We start from the raw sequence: 8,121 nt of genomic DNA on the forward strand, positions 1-8,121 counted from the left end.
TTTAAAACATTATTCGACTTCAAAGATCTCATAGGTATTTTCCTCACCGGAAATAGTTTCAAAGTAACTACATCGTCCACTATGAAAATTCTAAGCTCCCGAATGCTATAACACTGCTGCACCGTCTATGGCATTGGGTCATAAATTTGTTGCTTTATGACAAATAACCGACGTCCATCGTTTTACGCGACGCGCAGAAACTTTTAGAACGACATTGACGACGACTCTACTTCTTCATACGTATCTACTGGCTAATGGTATGCTTGGCTTGGGTCGTACTTTACGTTACTAGTTGTAAGTTATGTGTTATTTGAGAAAATTATAGCACGGCTCATGGAGGAATTGGTCAGTTGCACTGCACATTGGGTAAGGAAGTATGAAGTAAATTTTTTGTGATAAACAGAGAAAAGAATACATTTTGTTGAGGTAAACTGATATTATATCATCTTATTCTTGTTTCACTTCCATCTGTACCGTTGAGCCGTCAACACGTACGCCGGAGCATCGTATCATTGCGGTGTATCTGCAGGAACATTTTACATTATTTATTTTATTCTTACCTGATTTTCAATCAGCACTTTTCAGTGCTAAAACTATTTTAATTTTCCTTTATCTATTCATATTTTTCTCTTTTCTCTCCAGCACGGAGAAGTCATCGGCCGGCGTGAAAGTCGGAAGAAAACGGATTGTCGAATCTAATTCAGGTCAAAAAAGTTGAAATTTCCAATTCATTCGATGTCCTTCATAACATCGGTAAAGGAATTTTCATATTTAATTCTGATAAGAGTACTAAGAAACCTACTTCTTCTTATACTCTGAAAATGAAAAGGTTCCATCAATTCGGTCACGATTCCTGACTTCCCCCCTTCCCCCCTGACTTCCATAGACTGTCCCGTTTGGGCAAAAATTATTGTTTCAAGGAAAAATCCCAAAGTTGTCAGAAAATTTTCTTCTCCTTCTTCCTCTTTTTCACCTTCACACGTCAGGCCAAAACAATCTGCATGTTCACGGTCAGCCTCGGTCTGCATTAGAATCACGTCTTGGTAATGCTCGAAGTGATTTTAATGTTACCTGTGCTGATTCTGCGCCACAGACTCGTTCACTCGGTATAACTTAATATTGTAGCTTATAAAGTATGTCATGCTGGTTCAGGAAATTTACAATTCTGGACACAAGAAGTTTTTCAAACACTTTACTAAAAACACTTAAAGTAGATATTGAACGGTAGTTGTTTACATAATGGGAATCGCCAGCCTTAAAAACAGGAATAACTTTTGCGATTTTGAGGCATTCAGGATAAATTCCAGTCTCTAAAATGTGATTGAAATATTCCTTAAGTATGATAGAGAATTTGTCATGGTAATTTTTCAAGACACTTACTGGGAAATTATCAGGTCCACAGCCTATCTTATTTTTAAGGGATAGAATGACTACCCTTACCTCATTCACAGTAGCTGGATGTAAAAATATTGTATTTTGTACATGTTCAATACGGGATAAATGGTCAGAGCCAGGGTCAATTTGAATTTCCTCAGCTAACCTATTTCCCCCAAGCAACCAAAAGTCTCGTTAAAAAGGTCAAACACAGCTTAGTCAGCATAATCAATGTGCTGAAGTTCGTTTTATTAAGCCTAAAATTTAAGTTCTTATTGATACTTTGAAGTTCCATTACAGATCTGAACGGCCTTCTATTCAGCCCATAAGTAAACGTTTAATCAGCAAAAAAAAAAATTCTCCTCTCCTCTCTTACTTTGATCACCTCCAGTCCATGTGGTGCTGCCCGTTTCTCGGCATCCATCATTATTCCTCCCATCACCTTCCCCGATTGATGTTAACTAATTGCTTTGTTTTGAACTTTGTTCAATACATGCCGACACGCACGTCAGTTCTGCTACACAATTATTTGATTCGCTTTATCAATTAAGCAATCAAACAACCTAATGGTAAAAAATAGTCCTGGTACCAGATTTGAACCCGATCCTACGAGATGATAGCCAAAAACGCTGCCACGACGCCACGCCTAGATGTTGCCTTACCGGCAGCTAAAATTCGAAGTGGTTATAAGCTTCCTAGAATACCCGCAAGAGCAGCCAGCGGCCTGCAGCAAAGACGCATGTTGATTATTTCTAAGAAACATTACGAAACGGCATATAAATCAATCATCGGTTAAAATAATATCGGTTTAATAAAACATTGAATTGAATGTTTATAACTGTTGAGCATAAAATTATACAAATTCTTGAGTTTATCTAAATATTTAATTAATGAATTGCTACAACTGACTTTCTATGTGTGAAAAATTCGTGGTAAGTAAATACAGTTGAACGAAATTTTATAAAGCCAAAATATTAACTCTCTTCAAAAACAATGATTTGCGAGTTAGCTTTAAGTTGTTCTGATTTGAAGTTTCAAAATAAATTATACATTTGAACAACTTCCAAGCTCCAAAAAATGATTTATTTTTTATATGCCCTTTTGTGATGTTCGTTCACATTTCATATTCATTAAATGGCGGACATGTCTCAAAAAAGGCTATTTGAGAAACTTTTCGGAACTTGAAGTTCACAGAAGGTTATTTTAGACCTAATTTGTAACTTTTATACTGTGTGGATGCGATTGACAAGTCACAAAAAAAGCTATTTGAGGAACTTTTTGGAACTTCAAGTTCATAGAAGGCTATTTGAGGAACCTTTTGTAACTTTCATGCTCACATTCTAAAAAAATCGGTACTAATTTCCTTTGGAACCTTTGTTCAGCGAAATTTGAACTTCAAAGGCACGAGTTTAAGTAGATATGAGACTTTTGGTTGCTTGGGCAAATTGTGGAAAAGTGAATGTTAAAGTTTTCACAAACCTCTAAATTGTTGGTAGTGCTGCCTTCTTCATCAGACAGGTTGATTGATGTGGTTGGTTTGTTTTTACCCATGAGTGTGTTTATATTTCTCCATAGCTTCGAATGTGATGTGTTGTTCAGTAAACGCTCATAATATAATTTTTTGCATTCCTGTTTTTTTAAATACATTTTTTTATTTATATGACTCAACATTTGTTTTATTTGGACATCATCTGGGTGCCTTTTAGGACGTTTTAAATAGTTATTTTTAATTGTTATGAGTGTCCAAAGATCTAGTGACATTCATAGACAGTAGTTGCCTTTCAATTTTACATTTTTTTTATTGTTCTAGTAGACATTGATCGAAAATGTCTGTAAGATGTTGTGATATTTTGCAAACCAACATTCACGTTATCTGGTAGTTGAACATAATTCAAATAATTCAAAAATACGTTGTTCAGTTTACAATAATCAGAAATTTCTTTCGTTAAAGTTGCCATTTGTTTATCTAATATATAAAGATGAGTTGGACTATATATGTTTGTTTGTATGCACCTTATACAAATCCACACCGCTTAACCGATCAGCCTGAAATTTGGTACAGTTATGTATTTGGACCATGGTAAGGTTTTAGTAATAGTTCTGAGCCCCTCCCACCTAAGAAAAGGGACCCTCCCATACAACGTTCTATTTTATTCTCACGAACCAAAAGTCATGGCATGGCATTTTGTCAACCGACTTTTTTCCCCTTGGCGGGTTGTTTTCAGCATCACCATGGGCCGGGCATTAGAAAGACCGTCCTGAGTTCACGTGTACTGAACAGCAAATCAAAGCCTGCTAATGATTAAAATTTGGATAGCGAAGTTTTTGGCGGGTTTTTTTTCGTCTACTGTTCGTAGCACAGGGCACAAGCATGTGATTCTTGGATGAAATAATAAGTCTACTTTTGGGATAAGAAAAACTTATCGCATGTTAGGAATAAATTGATTTGAACAGTGGTTTTCAAAGTAGTCCCAACTGCCGTTGGGGGCGTTGAGAGTCAACAAGAATATGCAGTAATTGAAGTATAAATATAATGCATGATTCATCTTCATTATGAATTCACTTCTTCAGTTGAATTACTATTTTGAATGAAAACTTATTTTCCAGCTTTTAGGAACCAACAATTTTCATATTTTTGGAATTCCTCATAGGGTAAGAAGCTATTTTAAGGGTTGTGAGTTGAAGGCTGCAATCTCAATGCTTTGATTGCCGTGTAGGAATTTATGCAAAAGGCAGGGTAGACAATCAAATCAATCCTGGAAAAAGTTGAAACCAAATCCAACGCATAAAACTTTTTAGTAATTAAATCTCAAGTTGTTTTTTCATACAATTTAATTTCTTTGGCCAAGTTTGAGTCATTTTTAGTCAACAATGTGTTCAACTCTGCCATCCAATTATGAGAAAACTAGAGTCTTTAGTAGTGAAAATTCAAACAAATGATTTCTAAGGATTTTTACATTCACAGCAAAAAAAGTGTTGCGATATTACATCAAAAACGTGCACATAACTCGAGTCGCTAAAGGTATCTAATATTACATTGTTTTGATGTACCAAGCAACTACACGTTTTGGATGTAAAAAAATACACTTAATATATGTTACGCAGTAGACAAGATCGAGCACAGAGGTAAAATACAACTTGTGATAAGATCACTGACCGTTATCCTTTTTTTCAATTTGAATAATTTCCGAAATGTTAAAACAAATTCGACAATTCAAATTAGAGATTATTATTTCAAGCATTTACTTATGTACATATGTATAATGAAAATGGGTTCAGAAAATGCTATCATAGAAAATGAAACCATTAAAAACTAAAGCGAAAATTTTATTCCATGAATAATACGACAAACTAAAAATTGAAGGATGGAAGCATTAGAATGGATTCAATTACAACTGCGTCGGTGAACCTTTTAGTATCCTGTTGAAATGTTCGATCATATCCTTTATTCTACCTTCAGCCAGAAATTCACACGCGAAAAAAACACTGATTGATAATGTTCCGTATCCGATAATCTGTCCCTTTGAAGGCCATTGGTCAAACAACCTCGCATTTGCAAACGGTGACAATCCATTTCTGTAAGCATTGAATGAAAAAGTTCACAGGGAGAATAAAAAACTGAATGCAGAATACTCACCTCAAATACAACTGTTTTAATTTTCTATTCTCCGGAACTCTTTTGTATCGCTGATTAACGATGGCCAAAATTCCTGAAAGAGCAAAATTATGTTGAGAAATTATCACCAATAGTTTTGCTTAGATGTATTATCAATATTGATATGACTTACCAACAGAGCAAATCCTCCTGAGCTCCACAATCCGGTTTTAACTTTCCGACACGAAAACTATTTAAAATGTCAATTGGAATAAACATTGACTACTTGATGTAATACTACATAGTAAGTTGGAATATTACACAACATGACGTGTTCGAATTGTGTACATCGTTTGGATGTAATATTTTAACCGAAATCAATAAAAATGCATAGGTTGGCTAACATCCTCATAATTTACATCGTCCAACGTTACAATTTTTTTTGCTGTGTTGATCACTCTTCATGATAATCAATGGAATAGTTGTGTCAAAAAATAGAAAAATTTAAATGTAGCTCAAATAAATTTTTCATAATATTATAAAATGGGTGATTTCGGTTCCAAGGTGATGTGTTTTTTGATAACTTTAAAAACTATTAATGAAACTTTTAACATCTAAAACAACTTATCATTCTCATCATAAGTACAAATTAAATTTGAATATACTACTCTACGATAGATCATTCATTTTGATAAGTGAGATAATCTTCAAAAGAGGTCGTGTACATATGTTTACAAGCCTATGATATTGGATTTTCATTAGATAACACATGGACAAGATGAAAAATACATTGTTATCATTTGAAGATTATATAAAAAGACTAGATTTATTCAAGCTTCCCAAAAAAATAAAAGGTTGATGAGGTTGCCAGAATTTTTCCGGACGTCCGGACCGAAAAAATCTGGGCAATTTTCTGACACAATCCGCGTAGTTGATTTCAATACGTTTAACCCAAAATCCGATTAATATCCGAGCAAATTTGGTACAAACCACGGAATTATTCAGTAGAAATTAAGAAGAGAACACTTTGAATATTTTTTCAATCTCATCAGCGGATGTATTTTAGACTTTAAAAACAAGTCAGGATAAAACTTGCCATAAAAAATTCCTTTTTGAACGTTAAAATGAAAAATTGTAAAAATTCAATTTAATTTTATTTTATGTTTTACAAATAAAATGAATTAATCCGGGTGAAATCCGGGCTTTTTCCAACAAAATCCGGTCAACCGGGACGGACCGGTTTTCCCTCAAATTTTGTGTCAAATATTCAGGCAAATCTGAGCAATCTGGAAACCTTAATTTAAAATTTTGTTCTTGATTCGATGAATAGGCATTCAAGGGACATTATTTTAGCAAACCTAACAAGTTTTTCAATAATATTAAAACGATAAACTTTGTTAAAAATCCAATTAAAAATTCTCAAAGGCTAAAAAAACTTACAAAGCTTACATGGCAAAACATGGTCAAATTTGTTAAAATGATGAATAAAAAGCTTTCAAAATTTCGAAACTTAAATCAATTTTTATTCATCTTTTATGTGAGCCCGAGCAAGGCCGGGTAAATCAGCTAGTTACTCTATAATTAAAAGGATGTAATAACCTGTAAATGGTCGCTCACATCAGTAAAAAAGTGTCATTTTTCAGTCGGCCTAGATCAATCTGCTTAGAAATGGCGTGGTCTAAAATATTATTAGTTTTTGGTCTAGTACAGTGGTCGGCAACCTTTTGAGTCGTAAGAGCCAAAAACCTCAAATTTTCAAAAATTCAGAGTTTGAAAGAGCCACATAAAAGATTTATTGATTTTTTTTTTAATTTAAAAAAAATCAAAATAAATGAATGATCAATGAACATTAGTTTCTCGAAAATAACTTTGAACCCATTAGAGTTTTTTTTAACTCTTGGATTTTTCTTCTCAATCTGTTTTTGATTACCATTAAGTACGTGGATTTTCTTCTGGATCGTCAACTCTTTTAACATGGTTTGATTGTATATCAATATCAAGTTTTGAATGCATAAAAGGTTTAATGAATACATTGCATGATATTAATGTGAAAGTTTGAACATATTTACAGAAGCAGGGCCGTAGGAAGAACCGACTCATGGGGGGGGGGGTTTTGGTGACTGATTTTTATCTATGACCTTTTGCCTAACAATGTACGAAACAAAAAAAAATTTAAAAAAATATGTTTGTAACTATATGGTTATTAATTTTTGAGTACTTAAAGTTTTTGTATTGAGTGTAACTTTAGACAATTGGTCCTAAACCTACATTTGCTTTCATCGATGGTTAAAATCTATGAATTTGTTTAACAGTCTGGTAGATCAAACTTAGTTGATTTCAGCATAAAATAAGTTTTTTTAGGAGGGTCTATCATTTCTGAAAAAAAAACTTATTCTATACTCAAATCAAACAAGCCCATTTTTCCAAACTATTTTTCAAATTCAAAGATTTTAACCTTTGATGAAAATAAATCAAATTTAAAAAAATCAGATTTTCGGATCAAACTTTCTTGATGCAAACTTGAACCAATTCAATGATTTTAGTATGAAATTTGGCTTAAAAAAACCGGCAAGGCATTGCGGACCAAATACGGAATATTTCGATTTTTGGCTTGCCACTAGTATGCTAACATAATTCAAATATTATGAATCTAATAACGAAACCTCATTCCACAAAATGTAACAAAACACAGTATTTTTTTCATTGGTTTCTGAAACATAAAATGACAAATTTTGGTATCCTTAATGTGTTAATAATGTTGAACAATACACTGGAAAATATAGATTTTTTTTGCAGATTTTTTAGGTGAAGATTTTTCTTAACAGTAAATATTTTTCATAAAGAATAAATATAAGATCCTGTAGATGATTTTTTTTAAATTTAGGTTTTGAGGATAAAACAAGAAAACTCAAATTTTGACTTTTATTTGTGATTCTCAGCAGAATTGTGTTTACAAACTAATTTGGTTTAAAAAATTGAAATCTGAATTGACAAGCAATCTTAACACATCAAGAACCGCAAAGAAATCTTTGACGAGAAACACCGATATTTGGCATTCAGTATCTCAGAAACCCTTGAACTAAGTTTTACAAATTAAGTATTTTTAAGTAACGCAAACGATGTGTTCAATTTTGTCCAATAAAGTTTACCAC

The sequence above is a fragment of the Uranotaenia lowii genome, chromosome 3 (assembly GCF_029784155.1).
Source record: "Uranotaenia lowii strain MFRU-FL chromosome 3, ASM2978415v1, whole genome shotgun sequence".
Classification (NCBI taxonomy): domain Eukaryota; kingdom Metazoa; phylum Arthropoda; class Insecta; order Diptera; family Culicidae; genus Uranotaenia; species Uranotaenia lowii.